The sequence below is a fragment of the Mesoplodon mirus genome (genome assembly GCF_964341445.2).
Source record: "Mesoplodon mirus genome assembly, chromosome: 8".
Classification (NCBI taxonomy): domain Eukaryota; kingdom Metazoa; phylum Chordata; class Mammalia; order Artiodactyla; family Ziphiidae; genus Mesoplodon; species Mesoplodon mirus.
In genome coordinates, this window is record NC_138984.1 from 91436854 (window position 1) to 91461399 (window position 24546).

At 37.7% G+C, this 24546-nt stretch overlaps 1 protein-coding gene across 1 annotated transcript in view; it reads left to right on the plus strand.

The window, feature by feature from the left end:
- Window positions 1-24546, plus strand: part of AGPS (alkylglycerone phosphate synthase) — a 141678-nt gene that overhangs the window by 8011 nt on the left and 109121 nt on the right. The gene's annotated exons all lie outside the window — the stretch shown is intronic.

Genomic DNA, 24546 nt, shown 5'->3' on the forward strand with positions numbered 1-24546 from the left:
TTTGCATATTTATAAATGTTTGTATATATACTTATTTTTGTTAACCTTTATTGAACTCTTACAAATTTATTATAAAAGTAAGTGCACAAATCTGAAGTTTACAGCTTACTTTTTTTTTTTTAATTTTATGTTTGGCTGCATTGGGTCTTCGTTGCTGTGCGTGGGCTTTCCCTAGTCGCGGCAAGCGGTGTCTGCTCTTTGTTGTGGTGCATGGGCTTTGCATTGCAGTGGCTTCTCTTGCCGTGGAGCATGGGTTCTAGGTGCGCGGGCTTCAGCAGTTGCAGCACACGGGCTCAGTAGTTGTGGCACGCAGGCCCTGGAGCACGTAGGCTTCAGTAGTTGTGGCGTGTGGGCTCAGTAGTTGTGGTACGCGGGCCCTAGGGTGCACAGGCTTCCGTAGTTGTGGCGTGCGGGCTCAGTAGTTGTGGCTTACAGGCTCTAGAGTGTAGGCTCAGTAGTTGTGGTGCACGGGCTTAGTTGCTCCATGGCATGTGGGATCTTCTCGGACCAGGGATCGAACCTGTGTCCCCTGCGTTGGCAGGCAGATTCTTAACCACTGTGCCACCAGGGAAGTCCCTTTGCTTAGCTTTCTTAAAAGAAAAAGATTAATGTCTGACTTTGATTCTCTTCTCTTAAGCATTCGTATATTTAATTCTAGGTCTTTCTGTAGTTGAAATATGCTTACTCATTAAGGAAGGCTGTTACCATTCTAGGTAACTGCAGTTACTTTTGACAAGGGAGTTTTGCCTCTTGAGTGAGATCATCTTAACACTCGCTAAAAAAAATACTGTGTTGTAAATAATATTTGGCCTTGCCAGCATATCTCAACTTACTAACCAGAGATTTGGGCCAGGATGCTGACCGGATTCTTGTCAGTAACTTTACTGGGACTCTCCAAACTCTATTTATAGTTGCCATGTCAGCCACCTCATACCACCAAGTGGGGAGCGTTCATGTATTTCAGGACCTTGTAATCAAGTAATGTGAATTATTTAATTTTTATATTCACAGTTTGCAACTCCCAGTCAGATTGATTATGTGGTTGGATTTTTCATTTCTTCTAAAGATGTTTGAACTTTTTAGGAATCCAGCATCAGGGATATTAAAATGACACCCACTTGAATTCTATTCTGCTGTCAACTCATATTTTATAAATTACCGTCCACTAGAGCTTTCTGTGATGATGGAAATGTTCTGTGTGTGGTCTTCACTGTCCAATACGGTAGCCACTAAGCACATGTGGCCATTAAACACTTGAAATTAAGGGGCGATTAAGCGGCTAGTGTGACTGAGGAGCTGAGTTTTAAATTTTGTATACTTTTAATTAATTTAAATTTAAATAGGCACATATGGCTAGTGACACTATTTTAGCACAGCTATAGTTTGAAACTTAACTCATTATCTATCTTTTCTTGTTCCCAAATGAAGTTACTGTTCTGAGTTTTCTTATTTCTCTAAGTATTAGCACCAGTTCTATAGTCACATCCTTCAGCCCTTACTCTTGAACTTCTTTCCATTTTTTTTTCTTTCCAACTTTTAAAAATTGAAGGATAATTGACTTAACAATGCTATATTAGTTTCAGGTGTACAACGTAATGATTTGATATTTTTATGCATCACAAAATGATCACTAGGTTACGTCTACTTACCATCTGTTACCATACAAAATTATTACAATATTACTGACTTATAATCCTTAATTGTACATTACATCTCCATAACTTAATTTTTTTTAATAACTGGAAGTTTGTATTTCTTAATCTCCCTCACCTATTTCACTCATCCCCTGCAACCCCCTTCCCTCTGGCAACCACTATCAGTTTGTTCTCTGTATTAATGAGTCTCATTTTTTAAATTTTATGTTTGTCGTTTGTTTTGTTTTTTAGATTCTACATATAAGTGAAATCATACAGTATTTGTCTTTCTCAGTCTGACTTATTTCACTTAGCATAATACCCTTTAGGTCCCTCCATGTCATCACAAATGGCAAGATTTCATTCTTTTTTATGGCAAGTAATAATTCCATTGTGTGTGTGCCATATATTTTCTTTATCTGTTCACTTATTGATAGACACTTAGGTTGCTTCCATATCTTGGCTTTTGTAAATGATGCTGCAGTGAACATAGGGGTGCATATATCTTGGATCATATGGTGGTTCAATTTTTAGTTTTTTGAGGAACCTCCATACTGCTTTCCATAGTGCTGCCCAATTTACATTCCCACCAACAATGCACAAGGGTTCCCTTTTCTCTGCATCCTCACCAGTGCTTGTTCATTGTCCTTTTGATAATAACCATTCTGACAGTTGTGATGTGATAACTCATTGTAGTTTTGATTTGCATTTCCCTCATGATTTGTGATGTTGAGCATCTTTTTATGTGTCTGTTGGACATCTGTATGTTTTCTTTGGAAAAATGTCTATGCAGGTTCTCTGCCAATTTTTAAATTGGGTTGTTTGGGGCTTTTTGATGTTGAATTGTGAATTCTTTGTGTAGTTTGGATGTTGACCCTTATTGGATATATTGTTTGCAGATATTTTCTCCCATTCAGTAGGCAGTTGTTGATAGTTTCCTTCACTGTGCAAAAGCTTTTTAGTTTGACGTAGTCTCATTTGTTTATTTTTGCTTGTTTCTCTTGCCTGAGGAGACATATCCAAAAAAGTATTAAGACTGATGTCAAAGAGTGTACTGCCTATGTTTTTTTCTAGGAGTTTCATGGTTTGAGGTCTTAAATTTAAGTCTTTAACCCTTTTTGAGTTTATTTTTGTATGTGGTGTGAGAATATAGTCCAGGCAGATTCTTTTGCAAGTTGCTATTCAGTTTTTCCAGCACTATTTATTGAAGGGACTGCTTTTTCTCACCTCCTCTGTCATAGATTAATTGAACATATAAGTGTGGGTTCATTTCTGGGCTCTCTATTCTGTTCCATTGATCCATGTGTATGTTTTTGTACCAGTACCATACTGTTTTGATTACTGCAGTTTGAAATCAAGGAGTGTAATATCTCTGGCTGTGTTCTTTCTCAAGTAGAGAAAGGTGCTTTTGGCTATGTGGGGTCTTTTGTGTTTCCATACAAATTTTAGAATTATTTGTTTTAGTGTGAAAAATGCAATTGGTATTTTTATTTTGATAGGGATTGCATTGAATCTGTATATTGCATTGGGTAGTGTGATTGTTTTAACAATATTACTTCTTTCAATCCATGAGCATAGTGTATCTTTCCATTTGTTTGAGTCATCTTCAGTTTCTTTCATCATTGTCTTATAGTTTTAAAGTACAAGTCTGTTATCTCTTTTGTTAGGTTTATTCCTAGGTATTTATTCTTTTTTAAAAAAATAATTAATTAATATTTATTTATTTTTTTGGCTGTGTTGGGTCTTCGTTTCTGTACGAGGGCTTTCTCTAGTTGCGGCAAGCGGGGGCCACTCTTCATCACGGTGCACAGGCCTCTCACTATCACGGCCTCTCTTGTTGCAGAGCGCAGGCTCAGTAGTTGTGGCTCACAGGCCTAGTTGCTCTGCGGCATGTGGGATCTTCCCAGACCAGGGCTCGAACCCGTGTCCCCTGCATTGGCAGGCAGGTTCTCAACCACTGTGCCACAAGGGAAGCCCTATTTATTCTTTTTGTTGTAGTTTTAAATGGGATTGTTTTCTTAATTTCTCTGATAGTTCGTTATTAGTGTATAGAAGTGCAACATATTTCTGTATATTAATTTTGTATCCTGCAACTTTTCTGAATTTATTGATGATTTCTAGTAGTTTTTTGGTGGCATCTGTAGGATTTTCTATATGTAGTATCATGTTATCTGTAAACAGTGACAGTTTTACTTCTTCCTTTCCAATTTGGATTCTTTTTCTTGCCTGATTGCTGTGGCTAATACTTCCAATACTGTGTTGAATAAAAGTGGTGAGAGTGGGCATCCTTGTCCTGTTCCTGATCCTAGAGGAATGCTTTCAGCTTTTCACTGTTGAGTATGATGTTGGCTGTGGGTTTGTCATTTGTGGCCTTTATTATGTTGAGGTATGTTCCCTCTATACCCACTTTTTGAGAATTTTTAGTCATAAATGGATGTTGAATTTTGTCAATAGCTTCTTATGAATCTATTGAGATGATTGTGTGATTTTTATTCTTCAGTTTGTTAGTGTGGTGTATGTGGATAATCAACCATCCTTGCATCCGTGGGATAAGTCCTTCTTGATCATGCTGTGTGATCCTTTTAATATATTAATATATTTGGTTTGCTAATATTTTGTTGAGGATTTTTGCTCCTATGTTCATCAGTGATATTGGCCTATAATTTTTGTTTGTTTGTTTGTGGTGTCTGTCTGGTTTTGGTGTCAGGGTGATTTTGGCCTTGTATAATGAGTTCAAAAGTGTTCCTTCCTCTTCAATTTTTTGGAATAGCTTCAGAAGGATAGGTATTACTATTCTTTAAATGTTGGGTAGAATTCACCTGTGAAGCTGTCTGGTCTTGGACTTTTGTTTGTTGGGAGATTTTGTTTTGTTTTGTTTTAATTACTGGTTCAATTTCATTACTAGTAACCAGTCTGTTCATATTTTCTATTTCTTCCTTATTCAGTCCTGGGAGATGTGTTTCTAGAAGTTCATCTGTTTCTTCTAGGTTGGTCAGTTTGTTGGTGTATAGTTGTTTGTAGTAAACTCTTTATCCTTTGTATTTCTGTGGTATTGGTTGTAACCTCTTCTTTTTCATTTCTGATTTTATTTAATTGGTCCCTCTCTTTTTTTTTTTCTTGAGTCTGGCTAAAGGTTTATCAATTTTATCATTTCAGAGAACCGGCTCTTAGTTTTATTTTTCTTTTCTATTGCTTTTTACTCTCTATTTCATTTATTTCCACTCTGATCTTTATTATTTCTTTTGTTCTACTAACTTTGGGTTTTGTTCTTTTTCTAGTTCCTGTAGATGTAAGGTTAGATTGTTTATTTGAGATTTTTCCTGTTTCCTGAGGTAAGCATGTATTGCTATAAATTTCCCTCTTAGAAATGCTTTTGCTGCATTCCATAGATTTTAGATCATTTTGTTTCCATTTTCACTTATCTCCAGGTATTTTTTGATTTTCTCTTTGGGTTCTTCAGTGACTTGATTGTTTGGTAGCATGTTGTTTATACTCCACATGTTTGTGTTTTTTGCAGTTACTTTCTTGTAGCTGCAGTTACTTTCTTTGCAGTTACTTTCTTGTAGCTGCTTTCTAGTCTCATACCATTGTGGTTGGAAGAGATGCTTCATATGATTTCAATATTCTTAAATTTATTGAGACCTGTTTTGTGGCCTGGCATGTGATCTATCCTGGAAAATGTTCTGAGTGTACTTGAAAAGAATCTGTATTCTGCTGTTTTGGATGGAATGTTCTGTATAGGTGTTAATTCAGTCTGGTCTAATGTGTTGTTTAAGGCCAGTGTTACCTTATGATTGTCTGGATGATCTGTCCATTGATGTAAGTGAGGTGTTAAAGTCACCTACTATTACTGTGTTGCTGTCAATTTCTCTTTTTATGTCTATTAATATTTGTTTTATGTATTTAGGTGCTCCTATGTTGGGTATATATATATTTACAATTGTCATTTTTTTGGTTGGATTGATCCCTTTATCGTTATGTAATATCCTTCTTTGTCTCTTGTTAGTTTTTGTTTTAAAGTCTATTTTGTCTGTTATAAGTATTGCTACCCTGGCTTTCTTTTCATATTCATTTGCATGGAATGCCTTTTTCATACCCTCACTTTCAGTCTGTGTGTGTCTTTAGATCTGAAGTGAGCCTCTTGTAGGCAGCATACATATGGGTCTTGGCTTTTTTTCTACTCAGCCATTCTATATCTTTTGAACGGAGTATTTAAAGTAATTATTGATAGGTATGTACTTACTGCCATTTTGTTCAGTGTTTTGGGGGGTGTTTTTGGTGGTTCTTTTTCTGTTTTTTTGTTTCTTTTGCTCTTCTCCCTCGTGATCTGATGATTATCTTTAGTGTTATTTTGGATTCCTTTCCCTTTTTTGTGTGTGTATCTATTAAAGAGTTTTGGTTTGTGGTAACCGTGAGGTTTATATATAGCAATCATATATACTTGGTTATTTTAAGTTGTTGATCCCTGAAGTTCAAATGCATTTTAACAATCCTGCGTTTTTACACCCTCCCCCATGTTCACTATTTGTGACATCATATTTTACATTCTTTTGTGGATGCACGCTTATTGTGGATACAGATGATTTTTACTACTTTTGCCTTTTAACCTTCCTACTAGCTTTATAAGCGGTCGATCCATTACCTTTACTGTATATTTTGCCTTTGCCAATGAGATTTTTCCTTTTGTACTTTTCTTTTTAATAAATTTATTTATTTATTTTTGGCTGTGTTGGGTCTTCGTTGCTGCGCGCTGGCTTTCTCTAGTTGCGGAGAGTGGGGGCTACTCTTTGTTGTGGTGCGCAGGTTTCTCGTTGCAGTGGCTTCTCTTGTCACAGAGCATGGGCACTAGGTGCGCGGGCTTCAGTAGTTGTATCACGCGAGCTCAGTAGTTGTGGCTTGCGGGTTCTAGTGCGCAGGCTTAGTAGTTGTGGCACACAGGCTTGGTTGCTGCACAGCATGTGGGATCTTCTCGGACCAGGGCTTGAACCTGTGTCCCCTGCATTGGCAGTTGGATTCTTAACCACTGTGCTACTAGGGAAGCCCCTCCTTTTGTACTTTTAGTATTTTTTTTTCTTATTTCTTTCCTTTTTTTTTTTCCTGGCTATGCTGCGTGGCATGTAGGATCTTAGTTCCCCAACCAGGGATTGAACCCATACCCCCTGCAGTGGAAGCACAGAGTCTTAATCACTGCACCACCAGGGACATCCCAGTACTTTTCATATTTCTAGTTGTGGCCTTTTATTTTCTGCTTAGAGAAGTCCCTTTAACATTACTTATAAAGGGGTTTCATGGTGCTGAACTCCTTTAGCTTTTGCTTGTTTGTAAAGTTTTTAGTCTCTCCTTCAAATCTGAATGAAATCCTTCCCAGGGAGGGTATTCTTGGTCTAGGTTTTTCCCTTTTATTTCTTTAACTGTATCATGTCACTTCCTTCTGGCCTGCAGAGTTTCTGCTGAAAAGTCAGCTCATAGCTTTATTGGAGTTCCCTTGTCAGTAATTTGTTGCTTTCCCCTAGCTGTTTTTAATATTCTCTCTTTATCTTTAATTTTTGCCTTTTTTTTTTTTTTTTTTTTTGCGGTATGCGGGCCTCTCACTGTTGTGGTCTCTCCCGTAGCGGAGCACAGGCTCTGGATGCGCAGGCTCAGCGGCCATGGCTCATGGCCTAACCGCTCCGCGGCACATGGGACCTTCCTGGACTGGGGCACGAACCCATGTCCCCTGCATCGGCAGGCGGACTCTCAACCACTGTGCCACCAGGGAAGCCCAATTTTTGCCATTTTAATTACAGTGTGTCTTGGTGTAGTCCTCTTTGGGTTGATCCTGTTTGGGATTATCTGTGCTTCTTGAACCTGAATGTTTGTTTCCTTTCCCAGATTAGGGAAGTTTTCAGCTATTATGTCTTCAACTATGTTCTCTGCCCCTTTCTCTCTTCTGGGACACCTATAATGAGATGTTAGCACACTTGACTTTGTTCTAGAGGTCTCTTAAACTATACTCATTTTTAAAAAAATTATTTTTTCTTTTTTCTATTAAGCTTAGGTGATTTCCATTGCTCTGTTTTCCAGTTTGCTGATCTGTTCCTCTGTATCACGTAATCTGCTGTGGATTTGAGTGTATTTTAAAATCTTGGTTATTGTATTCTTCATCTCTGGTTCTTTATGTTTTCTATCTCTTTGTTAAACTTTTCACTGTGTTCATCCATTCTTCTCCTGAATTCTTTGAGCATATATATGATCATTACCTTGGACTCTACTGGGGAGACTGCTTATTTCCACTTTGCTTAGTTCTTCTTCTGGGGTTTTGATTTGTTCCTTTGTTTGGAACATATTCCCTGTTTCCTTTATCTGCCTCATTCCTGGTGTGGCTGGCTCTGTGGCCTGGGGAATCCTGGGGCTGGCGCCTGTCCACTGTGGGCGGGTCTGGGCCTGGTCTGGTGGTGGTAGTGACCGGTTCCCTGGGCAGCTGACTGTGGGGCTGGGGGGGTCTTGGGTGCCTGCCCACTGGTGGGCAAATAAGCCCCAAGTGCTAATATGCTAGAGGGAGGACTCCAGAATGGCACTTTCCCGTACTGTTGTTTTCATACTGTAGAATGAGCTCCCCAAAATGTCTGCACCAGTATCTGTCCCCAGGGGGAGTCCCAGTTGCCTCCTGCCTCTCCCAGGCTTGCCAAGATCAGCAAGCAGGTCTGACCCAGGCTCCTTTCAAATTACTGCCTGTGTGCTGGGACTAAGAGTGTGTGAGATTTTGTATGCACCTTTTGAGAGTGGAGTCTCTGTTTCCTCCAGCTCTCCCATATGCAGGCCCCACTGGCTTTCAGTGCCAGCCATTCTGGAGCCTCATCTTCCCAGTGCAGGACCCCAGGCTAGGAAGTCTGGTGTGGGCCTCAAACCCCTCACTCCTTGGGGAGAACCTCTCCATGGATTCTGTTATCGTTCTGTTTGTGGGTTGCCTATCTGAGGATGTGGGTTTTGAGTGTACCATGTCTCTGCCTCTTCTACCAATCATGTGGTTCCTACTTTATATCTTTAGTTGTGGAAAACCTTTTCTGCATCTTCAGGTGATTCTCATAGATCGTCGCTCTGTAAATAGTTATAATCTTGGTGTGCCTGTGGGAGGAGGTGAGCCCAGGGTCTTCCTACTCTGCCATCTTGGCTATGCCCCTCTTTTCATTCGTTTAACATTGAACTCTCTTTTGAATTATTCAAATTAATAATTAATTCTATGGTCGCTCTGCTGCTTTTGTACATGTTTGTCTTGTGTGATCCTCACAATCACCCATTTTATAGATTAGTAACTGAAGTTCACAGACACTTGCCAGGTAATAGTCACTTTCCTCTTACCTAGTAAGAGTAGAGCTTAGATTTGAGTCCAGACCTTTTCTCTCAAGTCTAGAGCTTTTTCCTTTATACTACACTGATATAACCAAGTCGTCTTCATTTTTTCTTCACAATCTTTTTCATATTCATTTTGTGCACTAAACAGGTATTTATCAGTCATTTGTGTTCTAGGTGCTTCGGTTGTATCAGTGAACAAAATGGACAAAGATTGTGCCCTCATGGAGCTTATGTTCTAATGAGTGACATGGGTAATTACTTATTTATTATGTTCAGTTAACTTGTTAAGTCTCTTAGAAGGTGGTAAGTGCTGTGGAAAGAAGAAACAGTGGAGCAGAGTGAGGAGGTAGGTTCAGATTTTAAACAGGACGTTACGGGAGAACATGGCGTTTGAACAAAGATTTGAAGATGACAGAAGTTAGCTGCATTCATATCTAATTAGATGAGTATTCCAGGCAGAAGAATAGTCAGGTGAAGTTTCAAAGGGGTGAGGAGATGGCTAAAGAGTATCCAACTGATTTAGGGTGCAGACCCCCAATGGGAGGCCCACATGTGTCATATTAGGAGAGTAACAATGAGACTAGTGTAGCTGGAGTGAAGTCATAACCTCCTACCCCCAACCACCGTTCAAAGTCTGTACCTTTAAAATCTCAGCTTCTAATTTACCTGTCTCTTCTGTTCTAGGCAAGGTCTCTTATTCACATCACATTTTCTAACTTCCAAACCTTTTCTTGTGCCATTCTCTAAAAAAAACCTTTGCTTATTTGACACCAGGCTTCAGGGTTTATTGTTTTGGGGAATCTTTTCTTTTTGTTTTTGAGAATTGAGGGGAGGGCATTCTGAGTCTGTTACCTCTTCCCTGTGATTTCTCATATTATGAACAGTAACTCTTAAAAGAAAAATACTGTTAAGTATCCTGCAATGTAACATCTAGGCCTGGAGCCTTACTTCATTTAAATCAGTTGGATACTCTTTAGCCATCTCCTCACCCCTTTGAAACTTCACCTACCCAAATTTGTTGGTGATTTATTCAGTGTTTTCTATGTGCTAAGCACTGAGGTGGATTAGAACATAGTTTTTGCCTTCTGGGACTTGCAGTTCTACTAAGGAAGAGTGATGTGTATTTTATTACTGCAAGGTGCTAAGTGCTATAACAGATGTATGAGAGGGAAACGGTGACTGGTACAGCAGTGGAAGGGCAGCTTCATTTCAAAGAAACATGGATTCGAAGAGTTGGAAGAGTATTATTCTATGTCATGATGGAAAAATTCTTATATCTGAGGGTGAAAACATTGATGAGAAGATTTGGGTGATCATAGAATATATTCCCAGTTTTTCCCTATTTTAAAGAATGCTATGATAACCTTTTTACAATTAAATCCTTAAGAATTTTTTTAAGGCACATTTTTTAAAAGGCTTAGCATTGGAATACATGATTCATTTACTTTGTTGGCAGAGCCAGAAATAAAGGACAACTGCTTGTTTGGACTTAATTTTGACCAAAAATAAAGAATTGGACATAATTGGAATCCTAGGAGAAATACTGCTGTTGTATTTGAGCTGATTTCTATCATATAATTTAAGAAAGCAGCTTTCTAGAAATTCAGATAAAAGGAAATTATATGTTTTGGCCTGAGTTGCTAGTGGGAAACCAAATAATGACCATAGGAAGCCTAGGAAACTGTTCTTTACCCTGCCTGGGCCTCTGAGGTGATGAGAAGGAGAGAGAGCTGAGCCAACTGGCTTAGATATGCCAATTTAAACCGCTTATTGTTATCAGTAAATAATGTATACTCCACACTTATTCAGTTGGCTCATACTTACCGTTTAGACAAATCCCTCTATATGAGGTGATACACTTCAAGGATTATAGTCTTAGCAGTTTCCTTTTTCTCCCAACATATTATTTTGAAAAAATTTAAACATATTGCAAAATTGAAATCATAGCTTGATAGTTAAGGAGTGTTGGAGCCAGAAGACCAAGATTTAAATCCTAGTTGTATCCTGTGCTGTTTATGTGACCCTGGACAAGTAACTGACTCTCAACCTGTTTTCTCATGATTTAAATAGAGATAATAACACGTATATCACTGGATTGATGTGAGAAGTAAATGAGATAATGATTGGAAAATGCTTAGCTTTATTTTACAGCATTATGCAATACTGTTACTGTTGCAGTAAACTGTGTAGAAAGGAGTAATAAGAATCCTGTGCTGAAATAGTTTCTGAAGGTGGAAGCACAGCAAGAAGTGGGAAGTCGTCAGTGGAAAGCATGGCATTTTAATAGCAAGAACAAATTTCTAATAAATATCACCTTATGCATTAGAGAGGAAAGGAAGAACTGGAAGAGTAAAGAGCATCAGCAGTTTCACATACTACATAGTACGCTGCTGGTCAGTATCATGCACATGTTGGTCACCCTTACGTTATTTCTCATTTTGCAACTCTTCTCAGTTGCTCTTAGGAGTCATGGCCCACTGCTGCCTCTACTTGATATGTGGCCCTGTTTACCACGTATATTGGAATGTGAATAAACATATTATTGTCCAAAAGACAAATTATTTGATAAATCGTTCTCTTAATTTTTATGTATTGCAAATGTATTAACTAGGAAATTTCCATAACAGGTCAACTTTCCAAAATTTGGATCAGAAAATATTGCCTCCGTGTAGCTCTTGTTCCCCCCTTCCAGGATAATCCTTTGTAAAATTTAGATATAGATCTGTTCACCACCTCTGTCATGTAACCAAATCTCCATTTCCTGTTATCCCTTTCCTCTGTCTTCCACAAGATGAGTGCCCCCACTTTGTCTTCTTGCTGCCCTGTTCTGTTACAAAACTCTACTCAGATCAATCCTCTCCTATAGTGCAGTGAGCTTAAAGTTTTAATTTTTTCCCCTTCCTCCATATCCAGTCCCTCCTGATTTCGATAGAGTTTGGGTGAGAGCAACTTGATTTTAAATCATTTACATTATTGTTGACTATATTCCCCACATTGTACATTTCATACCGGTGACTCATTTATTTTGTAACTAGAAGTTTGTACCTCTTAATCTCCCTCATCTATTTCTCTCACCCCTCCACCCACCTCCCCTCTGACAACCACCTGTTTGTTTTCTGTACCTGTGACTCTGTTGCTATGACTTTGTTCATTTGTTTTGTCTTTTAGATTCCCACATGTAGGTGAAATCATACAGTGTTTGTCTTTCTCTCTTACTTATTTCACTTAGTATAATACCCTCTAGGTCTGTACATGTTGTCGCAAATGACAAGATTTCATTCTTCTTTGTGACTGAGTTATATTCGATTATACGTGTGTCAGTCACGTCTTTGTAGGTTGCTTCCATATCTTGGCTATTGTAAATAATGGTGCAATGAACATAGAAGTGCATACCTCTTTTCAAATTAGTGTTTTCGTTTTCTTTGGATAAATACCCAGGAGTGGAATAGCTGGAGCATATGGTAGTTCTATTTTTAATTTTTTGAGGAACTTCCACACTGTTTTCCACAATACTGCATGAGGGTTCCCTTTTCTCCACATCAGTGCTCTGCTTTTAAAGTGAGCACCCAGGGCTTCCTGGGGGCGCATTGGTTAAGGATCTGCCTGCCAATGCAGGGGACACAGGTTTGAGCCCTGGTCCAGGAAGATCCCACATGCCACGGAGCAGCTAAGCCCTTGCACCACAACTACTGAGCCTGTGCTCTAGAGCCCGTGAGCCACAACTACTGAGCCTGTGTGCCACAACTACTGAAGCCTGTGCTCCGCAACAAGAGGAGCTACTGCGATGAGAAGCCTGCGCACCTCAACAAAGAGTAGACCCTGCTCGCCACAACTAGAGAAAGCCCACCTGCAACATTGAAGACCCAACACAACCAAAAATAAAAAAAAAAAAAAAATTAAAGTGAGCACCCAAGGTGACATTTATACTCCCAAGAAGTTTGAGAACCTCTGTGGTTGTGACTGGGTCCTGATTTTAATATTTCCTTTTCTCTCCCCCCAAACTTTGTGGGGTTCATTTTTTTCTGTGAGTTTTCCAGAAGCAAAGGTAATAATCCCAACTACCTGTCATTTAAAGTAGAAGTGGCTGCTGCTTATTATTATTGTTATTATTTTAAGTAAAAAACCATTTGTTACAGCTAGAATGCTATGTATATCAAGCAGACGTGGACTTCAGTCTTAGCCTTTTTAGGGTCTTGTCAAGAGTATTGAGTTGTCCCCTGGAAGACAACTTGTTCCCTAAGAAAGGGAACTCAGAGACTTGGTTTTCATGGTAAAATGACATACAGATTTTTAGAGACATTCATATTCTCTTGTTCAGTTTTATAGTTTTTACAAAAATGAAAGGCTGTATCAGAAGTGGCCTTTGGTCGCTTATAGGTTGGTCAGTAGCTTGTGATAAAGTTCCTCTTCCAATTACTAGGAAGCAGGAGGCAGCAATGAAAGTTAAGTAACATTTTCACAGTTGGTTGTAGAGAAATTCTGGAATTGATTACCTAAATTGCCACATTGATTAGTTTACAGGTGGACAGTGGAGAAAACAAATTATGAAATTTAAAGTATAGTTCAGGGAGCACACGTGGTCAAGGGAAGTATACATTCTTGTTCTTTGTCTTTTGCTAAGACAACTACCTGATACTGATTTGGGCTGTTTTCCTCATTACATAGACCAACACATGAGGGTGAACAATAGAATGGTTGTGCCTTTCCAGGCCTTCAGAATGGCAGATACCAAGTTTGTGTGAGTGTGTGCATGCATACATGCCTACCCTAGCACAAAATATTTGGAATATGTATGACTGTAAGTATGAATGACTAATAGTCTGTATTTTCATTTTCAAAGAGATTATTCAAACAATAATGAATTTCCAATTGGTAGAATTTGGTAGGGTGTAAGACAAATTTGGGGGTCAGGGAACGTCCCCGATGAGCCTGCAGTGAGTAGTGAGTGCCAGATTATTCTGCCAAGGGGTAAGGTTGGCCTTGCTTTATTTATCCCAGTCCTCCCTTCTTTTCCAACTCTTTGTGCCTCTGTCTATAAGATTTTTTCCCCCGTACCTGTATATTCCTTTTTCTTCCATTCATTAATTCATTGTGAGTATAATGGGAATTGGACCTTGGGGACACAACTTTTGACCCTTGAATTCAGGTTCTTTCTTCACAGTACCAAAACTTTCTTCACAGTACCAGATTCTTGTAAACTATAAAGAGTTGACTGTAGGAAATTAAATATGTATTTGATATGCTGTATGTTTGAAGCTGACTCGTTTGTAATGGAATTCTATCATTTAAAAAAACCCCAAAACTTGTAGAGATTGCTAAGTAACCCAACAATGGGTTTTATAATGAACCATTGTGGAATTTCTGTATGTATGTGAAAGAAACAATTGTCTTCTTGGAACAGAGAGGAACTGCACTGAGACTCAAGGGCTGAGCAGCGTATTTGCTTCAGGTTCAGAGTTGTGGTAATCACAGTCCTTTAGTTCATGGCATTTGCCTATGAACAAATGTGAAGCCTCTTTTATTTTTATTTCCTCAATCTCTGGTTTCTAATCCCATCTCCCCGCCTCCCATGGGCACCCATGAATGTTCTTAAATACATGTGTATGTGTTTTTATAAAATATGCAGTATTATTTGGTGTGTGTATTTTTATTTGCTTAAATTGTATTATGCTATAGATCATATTGTTTCTCCTTTTGTGTTCACTACTATTTAAAAAAATCTCTTCATGTTTCTGTATCTATATCTATCTCCCTCTCTGCTTCTGATTGCTGCATAGTGTGTCAGGGAATTTACTTACCACTCATCCAATCCTTTAGTGATGCCTCCAGCTACTCTTACAAATAATGCTCCAGAGAATATATCACACATGTTTCCTTATGGAACTGTGTGTGAATTCCTCCCAAATGTATACCCAGGAGCTGTATAGTTGGACCATAGAAATGCCATTACCTACGAAAAGTTAGCACACCATTGCTCTGTGGAGTGGTTTACCAGTAATGCTTTTCTGTTTCTCTTTTCCATGTTGTTGCTAACAACTTTGTGTCTAAAGTCTTATATTTTATCCATTTTACACTATCACATTGGATAAAATTAGAAAATTGATTGACTTATTACATGGAAGGGCCAAATTTTTATTATGGCAGCTAGAGTTTTAATTTAGGGGATATTGAGGGAAGTGTGAAATTCCTGTTGAAGTTCACAGAGTTGCATGGTAATGTCCAGGTTTTGCAAGGAGAAGCACACTGTTGTCCTGTTGGGCACGGATGTTATCTTGTTGACCTGTCCAGAAACCTGATCTTGTTAGGGTCCCGGAATCAATCGTAGTTAAGTAGTTTGACTTGTGTTAACTACCTTCACTAGTGACCAAAGTTAGAGTGCCAATAGACAAACTCATGATGAAAAAATAAAATTATCAAGCCCCCTGGACATTTCTGTTGGCCAGTTTTTCTCTGTAGGAAATAAAGTATAGTTAGAAGAGTTAGTGAGTTTTATATCAGGGCAAGAGGAAATATTCTATGATTCAGATGTTTGATAGTGTCAAGCTTTCAGAGCCTGATGGCATTTATCTTTTTTCTAAGTCAAATTTTTTTTTTTTTTTTTTTTTTTTTTGCTTTACGCGGGCCTCTCACTGTTGTGGCCTCTCCCGTTGCGGAGCACAGGCTCTGGACGTGCAGGCTCAGCGGCCATGGCTAGCCGCTCCGCGGCATGTGGGATCTTCCCGGACCGGGGCATGAACCCGTGTCCCCTGCATCGGCAGGCGGACTCTCAACCACTGCGCCACCAGGGAAGCCCTAAGTCAAATTTTTTAACAGTCTTAGAACTGCAAGATTTGTTGTAGCAGTGTAAATTAAGTGGTGATTATCTATCCATGTCTTCTGTTTGAGTTTTTCTATTCTTTTTTTTTTGTAAAGGGGCTTTCTTTTATAGTATGCATAAATTATTACACTTATAACTAAGCTACTTGGATTAACAACTATTTGAAAGGGGATTAGTTGCACTGTTAGATTGAGACAATAAGCATTGTAAATAGTTGTATGGGAATTTTGCTATTTAGTTTTTAGAAATAATTTTGTGGGACCTGTAGACTAGATGTGACCATGGTTTTAAATGTATTTTAAAGCATACACATGTTAAATTAAATTTAGAATTAAACAGTATTCTGCAGATTTCTCCCCTCATTAGGCCTTTATATTTCTAATGGGAACTCAGCTTCAATTTTTTTAGATAAAAGAAGCTAGTAGGAAGATTGTTTCATTTATAGGTATTTTTTGGTAGCATATCTTTTCAGGGAAATATTCATTTTATTTAGCAGATCTTGGTATCTTTCTCATCATTTTTATTTTTTACTTCACTTTCGTGATTTCCTTTGGATTATTTGGGTCTTAAAGTAATTAAACACATTACCAGATAATGAGGATTTTAATTAGCACCAAAAACTCCTTGAAAGATCAAAAAAATTTTTTTTTAACTTCTACAGATTATAATACATATGGAATTAATTTGAATTTAACTGGTACTGAGCTTTGTTAGTAGAAATCCAGATTGGGGCTTAAGTTTCATACTTCAGTTTTTATTTTTCAAAAGGTCTGAGATCATATGATCTTTTTCTCATGTTTAAATTAGAAAATATAGATAACAATTTGGTTTTTTATCTGAACTGAGCAGTGAAGTATCTTGTATTAGAATTTTGATTTTTGGAATTATATTGGAAAAATATTTTTTTTTTAGTTATCAGCTAGCTGAACATTTTTTATTGCTAACCCCAAATAAAAGCTCAAAGCATATTTTCCTTTTCTTTATTTTCTAGTGAAAACTATCATGATTAGAAATAGTAATGATAGGAACTATGCATTTATATCGGGATGCTTGCAACATGTAATAGTGCTTAGAAAAATATTGATGTGATGAAGAAGAGGTTCCTTTAAATCACTAGTAGAGGAATAGTAATCTGACTTAATCTATGTTTGTACAGAGACTTAAAAATGAAAATTACCCATTTTAAGAATAAAGAAAGGAACTCTATGGTTTTGATAAAGATAATGTTAAATCTAAAATTTCAGTTAAAAATTGTGCAAAAATCAGCACTGGGAAATGCAGAATACTGAGTATGTATAGCATGGGAGAATACTGCCACCTTGTGTACGTGCGGTGCTATTTTAGTGTCTCCTTTTTCTTTTGCTATGCTAGCTAATACAATGTGCTTTTTCACTATTTGATACTGTGGTCAGATGTGTAAATGTGTAAAAGATGGACTTGTGTGTGTGTGTGTAGTAAAATCAATTCAGCTTTTCTTGTTTCTTGGTGGGGGGGGAGTCTTATATCTTGAAGACATTAAATTTGTAGTTAGCTCTAAGAATTGGAAAGTGGGAGAGATCAGTCTGGTTAGTTGATTTCTATGGTTAGGTGAGAATTGAATTCTTTTATTTGAATCTTATGGAAAGTTGGTGATTCTTTGATCATTCTTCATTTCGATGCTTGTAGTGCTTTGGAATCATTATGCTGAATGGCAAAATTCATTATCCTATAAAGGGAGTACAAGGCATTGGGTATCCTAATACAACCAGATTCCTTGATTCTTAAATGTTTTCCTTTAGGTCAAGTGCAGAAGAATGACTATGATAATAACATGTAATAGTGCTTAGAAAAATATTAATGTGATGAAGAAGAGGTTCCTTTAAATCATTTTAACTACCTGAGAGCATGACTTAGTGGGTTTCGAATATTACCTCTGAAGAGAAAGAATGACAAGACTAACTTAGCTCTGTAATCATGAGTACTTCTCTGGGCACACATTTCTTCATCTGAAAAATGAGCAGTTGTACTGGATGGTTTCTAAGGACCTTTTTAGTTTTAGAATTCTATGACAGTGTAAAGTTTTACTCTAATTTTTAAAATGTTAATGCTATAAAATGCCCTTCAGTGTACTCATTACATTCTTGTGTATAAGAACTTATTTTAAAGTTTAATGTAATCAATCACATAGTAAAGTTTAACTGTCATAGAAAATATTAGTAATTTGAAGGGATACATGTATATAAAAGTTTAAAACCAGAAGCCTAGGAAATTTGCCTACCTTTTGTTTAATGTGTGGGGTACTTTGAAAATAACAGAAGATTGGTTTGGGGGTAATCTAGATTTTAATTGCATACTACTTAAACAACATAACATTGTTTTTTTGAGGCACAAATGCATTACAAATGCCTGTATTTCAACTTCTGGGAAGCCTCCAAAACTTGGTATAAATATGGTAAGGCCTATATCATAGGCAGAATTTTCTGGTTGAGATGAAAAGAAAGAAAAAGGTACCTTAGCCTACAGTTAAAAACTTGGAGGTTCTTTAAGATATTACCCAACTGAAAATTTAAGTTCCAGAGTCTTGAGTATGTAAATCTCTTCATTTTTCAGTGTACAGCAGCAGATATTTCCTGCTTATTACCTTGATTCATTTTTCTCATGAAGTGTTAAGAGTGAACACATGTAATCACGTTTACTTTGAGGCCATCTGGGAATAATTTTTTAAAATTCTAAGAATAATTTTAAGGAAAATGATTCTCATTGTTAAGCTATGTAAACCTGCCAAATTCAACATCTGTACTGAAATAATTTCCCATGCTTAGTGATTGTAATACCAAGGCAAAATGACTATATTGGTATTTTTGCATTTATTTTGTATAATATGAAACTTCTCTTTTATAGAGTACAGACTTCATGACAAATGTTTAAATTCACTAATAAAATTCATTGCATATACAAAAATGTATGCACATATTATAAAATACTAAGTAAAGATGTTAACTTAAATGTACATATTCTCATGTAAATTATTATGGAAACATAATAAAAATAAAATTGTAAGTAAATTATATTCATAAAAGTGCAGAGAATATAATCATGAAAAAAGCAAAGTGGACAATAACCTAATCTGTTTTTACAAAGTATAAACTTAAGAAAACAAGTGCAGGCCTCTATAAAAACCCAAAAGGATGGGGTTTGGAGAACTTCCAGGTCAGTGAACACTTGGAGATTTGGTCAGAGTTTTGGGCCTGGAGAGGACATGGATGCTCTGTGCCCCTCCCCCATGCCTTGCTTTATGCATCTCTACCATTGGATGTTCATCTGTATCTTTTATCATAACTTGTAATAAACTGCTAAACGAAAAAGAGGACAGCAATAATAACAACAACAGAGAAATATTCTGCGTGATAAAAAGCCATCTCTTGGCTGGCAATGACCCAAATATTCTACCCCTGGGAAGCCTGTTTTGCATTTGCAGCAAGAGGGCATTGAGGTAACAATACTATACAGGCCAGGGGCGGGGGGGAAGTTTAGGAGTTGAGGAAAGAAGATTAAAGAGCATGAGGAGATCTCAGAGACCAGTGGAATAAAGGTCTTTTGCATATGAAGATCAGGTGACAAGTTAACTGGCTACCAGCCTCCAAAGCAATATGCTCTTTCATGCCGTGTGGCTCACAGGGTCTTGGTGCTCCGGCTGGGTGTCAGGGCTGAGCCTTGGCGGTGGGAGAGCCAAGTTCAGGACAGTGGTCCACCAGAGACCTCCTGGCCCCCTGTAATATCAAACAGTGAAAGCTCTCCCAGAGATCTCCATCTCAACACTAAGACCTAGCTCCACTCAAAGACCAGCAAGCTACAGTGCTGGACACCCTATGCCAAAAAACTAGCAAGACAGGAGCACAACCCTACCCATTAGCAGAAAGGCTGCCTAAAATCATAATAAGTTTAGAGACACCCCAAACACACCACCGGATGTGGTGCTGCCCACCAGAAGGACAAGATCCAGCCTCATCCACCAGAACACAGGCACCAGTCCCCTCCACCAGGAAGCCTACACAACCCACTGGACCAACCTTACCCACTGGGGGCAGACACCAAAAACAACGGGAACTATGAACCTGCAGCCTGGGAAAAGGAGACCCCAAACACAGTAAGTTAAGCAAAATGAGAAGACAGAGAAATACACAGCAGATGAAGGAGCAAGCCCACCAGACCAAACAAATGAAGAGGAAATAGGCAGTCTACATGAAAAAGAATTCAGAGAAATGATAGTAAAGATGATCCAAAATCTTGGAAATAGAATGGAGAAAATACAAAAAACATTTAACAAGGACCTCGAAGAACTAAAGAGCAAACAAACAATGATGAACAATACAATAAATGAAATTAGAAATTCTCTAGAAGGAATCAATAGCAGAATAACTGAGGCAGAAGAAGGGAGAAGTGACCTGGAAGGTAAAATAGTGGAAATAACTACCACAGAGCAGAATTAAGAAAAAAGAATGAAAAGAATTGAGGACAGTCTCAGCGACCTCTGGGACAACATTACATGACTCAACATTCAAATTATAGAGGTCCCAGAAGAAGAAGAGAAAAAAAAAAGGGACTGAGAAAATATGTGAAAATATTATAGTTGAAAACTTCCCTAATATGGTAAAGGAAATAGTCAAGTCCAGGAAGTGCAGAGTCCCATACAGGATAAATCCAAGGAGAAACATGCCAAGACACATATTAATCAAACTATCAAAAATTAAACACAAAGGAAAAATATTAAAAGCAGCAAGGGAAAAGCAACAAATAGCACACAAGGGAATCCCCAAGGTTAACAGCTGATCTTTCAGGAGAAACTCTGCAAGCCAGAAGGGAGTGGCAGGACATATTTAAAGTGATGAAAGGGAAAAACCTACAACCAAGATTACTCTGCCCAGCAAGGATCTCATTCAGATTCAACGGAGAAATTAAAACCTTTACAGACAAGCAAAAGCTAAGAGAATTCAGCACCACCAAACCAGCTTTACAACAAATGCTAAAGGAACTTCTCTAGGCAGGAAACACAAGAGAAGGAAAAGACCTTCAATAACAAACTCAAAACAATTAAGAAAATGGTAATAGGAACATACATATGGATAATTACCTTAAATGTAAATGGATTAAACGCTCCAACCAAAAGACATAGACTGGTTGAATGGATACAAAATATATGCTGTCTACAAGAGACCCACTTAAGACCTAGGGACACATACAGACTGAAAGTAACGGGATGGAAAATGATATTCCATGCAAATGGAAATCAAAAGAAAGCTGGAGGAGCAATTCTCATATCAGACAAAATAGACTTTAAAATAAAGACTATTACAAGAGACAAAGAAGGACACTACATAATGATGAAGGGATCAATCCAAGAAGAAGATATAACAATTGTAAATATGCACCCAACATAGGAGCACCTCAATACATAAGGCAAATACTAACAGCCATAAAACGGGAAATCGACAGTAACACAATCATAGTAGGGGATTTTAACACTCCACTTTCACCAATGGACTGATCATCCAAAATGAAAATAAGGAAACACAAGCTTTAAATGTCACATTAAACAAGATGGACTTAATTGATACTTACAGGACATTGCATCCAAAAACAACAGAATACACTTTCTTCTCGAACGCTCATGGAACATTCTCCAGGATCATATCTTGGATCACAAATCAAGCCTTGGTAAATTTAAGAAAATTGAAATCATATCAAGTATCTTTTCTGACCACAATGTTATGAGACTAGATATCAATTACAGGAAAAAATCTGTAAAGAATACAAACAAATGGAGGCTAAACAGTACACTACTAAATAACCAAGAGATCACTGAAGAAATCAAAAAATACCTAGTAACAAATGACAATGAAAACACGACGACCCAAAATCTATGGGATGCAGCAAAAGCAGTTCTAAGAGGAAAGTTTATAGCAGTACAATCCTGCCTCAAGAAACAGGAAACATCTAAAATAAACAACCTAACCTTACACCTAAAGCAATTAGAGAAAGAACAAAAAAACCCCAAAGTTAGCAGAAGTAAAGAAATCATAAAGATCAGAGCAGAAACAAATGAAAAAGAGATGAAGGCAATGATAGCAAAGATCAATAAAACTAAAAGCTGGTTCTTTGAGAAGATAAACAAAAGTGATAAACCATTAGCCAGACTCATCAGGAAAAAAAGGGAGAAGACTCAAATCAATAGAATTAGAAATGGAAAAGGAGAATTAACAACAGACACTGCAGAAATACAAAGGATCATGAGAGATTACTACAAGCAACTATATGCCAATAAAATGGAGAACATGGAAGAAATGGACAGTACTTTAGAAAAGCACAACCTTCCGAGACTGAAACAGGAAAAAATAGAAAATATAAACAGACCAATTAGAAGCACTGAAGTTGATACTGTGATTAAAAATCTTCCAAAAAACGAAGCCTCAGGACCAGGTGGCTTCACAGGTGAATTCTATCAAATATTTAAAGAAGAGTTAACACCTATCCTTCTCAAACTCTTCCAAAATATAGCAGAGGGAGGAACACTCCGAAACTCATTCTACGAGGTCACCATCAACCTGATGCCAAAATCAGACAAAGATGTCACAAAAAAAGAAAACTACAGGCCACTATCACTGATGAACATAGATGCAAAAATCCTTAACAAAATACTAGCAAACAGTCCAACAGGATTTTAAAAGGATCACATCATGATCAAGTGGGGTTTACCCCAGGAATGCAGGGATTCTTCAATATATGCAAATCAAACAATGTGATATACCATATTAACAAATTAAAGGAGAAAAACCATATGATCATCTCAATAGATGCAGAAAAAGCTTTTGACAAAATTCAACACCCATTTATGATAAAGACCCTCCAGAAAGTAGGCAAAGAGGGAACTTACCTCAACATAATAAAGGCCATATATGACAAACCCACAGCCAACGTCTTTCTCAGTGGTGAAAAACTGAAATCATTTCCAATAAGATCAGGAACAAGACAAAGTTGCCCACTCTCACCACTGTTATTCAACATAGTTTTGGAAGTTTTAGCCACAGCAATCAGAGAAGAAAAAGAAATAAAATGAATACAAATTGGAAAAGAAGATGTAAAGTTGTCACTGTTTCCAGATGACATGATACTATACATAGAGAATCCCAAATATGCTACCAGAAAACTACTAGAGCTAATCATGAACTTGGTAAAGTATCAGGATACAAAATTAATGCACAGAAATCTCTGGCATTCCTATACACTAATGATGAAAAATCTGAGAGAGAAATTAAGGAAACACTCCCATTTACCATTACAACAAAAAATAAAATATCTAGGAATAAACCTAACTAAGGAGACAAAAGACCTGTATGCAGAAAACTATAAGACACGGATGAAAGAAATCAATGACGATACAAACAGATGGAGAGATATACCATGTTCTTGTATTGGAAGAATCAACATTGTGAAAATGACTGTACTACCCAAAGCAATCTACAGATTCAGTGCAATCCCTATCAAACTACCAGTGGCATTTTTCACAGAACTAGAACAAAAACGTTCACAGTTTGTATGTAAACACAAAAGACCCCGAGAAAGAAACATGGAGCTGGAGGAATCAGGCTCCCTGACTTCAGACTATACTACAAAGCTACAGTAATTAAGACAGTATGCTACTGGCACAAAAACAGAAATATAGATCAGTGGAACAGGAGAGAAAGCCCAGAGATAAACCCACGCACATATGGTCACCTTATCTTCCATAAAGGAGGCAAGAGTATACAATGGGCACAGTGTATATTTTTTTTTTGTTTTTTTAATTAATTGATTGATTTATGGCTGTGTTGGGTCTTTGTTGCTGTGTGTGGGCTTTTTCTAGTTGTGGCGAGCGGGGGCTACTCTTTGTTGTGGTGCACGGGCTTCTCATTGTGGTGGCTTCTCTTTGTTGTGGAGCACGGGCTCGAGATGTGCGGGCTCAGTAGTTGTGGCTTGCAGGCTCTAGAGTGTGGGATCAGTAGTTGTGGCGCAGGGCTTAGTTGCTCCGTGGCATGTGGGATCTTCCCGGACCAGGGCCCGAACCTGTATCCCCTGCATTGGCAGGCAGATTCTTAACCATTGCGTCTCTAGTATACAATGGAGAAAAGACAGCCTCTTCAATAAGTGGTGCTGGGGAAACTGGACAGCTGCATGTAAAAGAATGAAGTTAGAACACTGCCTAACACCATACACAAAAATAAACTCAAAATGTATTAAAGACCTAAATGTAAGGCCAGAGACTATAAAACTCTTAGAGGAAAACATAGGCAGAACACCCTATGACATAAATCACAGCAAGATCCTTTTTGACCCACCTCCTAGAGAAATGGAAATAAAAACAAAAATAAACAAATTGGACTTAATGAAGCTTAAAAGCTTTTGCACAGCAAAGGAAACCATAAACAAGACCAAAAGAAAACCCTTAGAATGGGAGAAAATATTTGCAAATGAAGCAACTGACAAAGGATTAATATCCAAAATATACAAGCAGCTCATGCAGCTCAATATCAAAAAAACAAACAACCCAATACAAAAGTGGGCAGAAGACCTAAATAGACATTTTTCCAAAGAAGGTTTGGATTGCCAAATACAGATTGCCAACAAGCACATGAAAGGATGCTCAACATCACTAATCATTAGAGAAATGCAAATCAAAAGTACAATGATGTATCACCTCATACCAGTCAGAATGGCCATCATCAAAAAATCTACAAACAGTGAATGCTG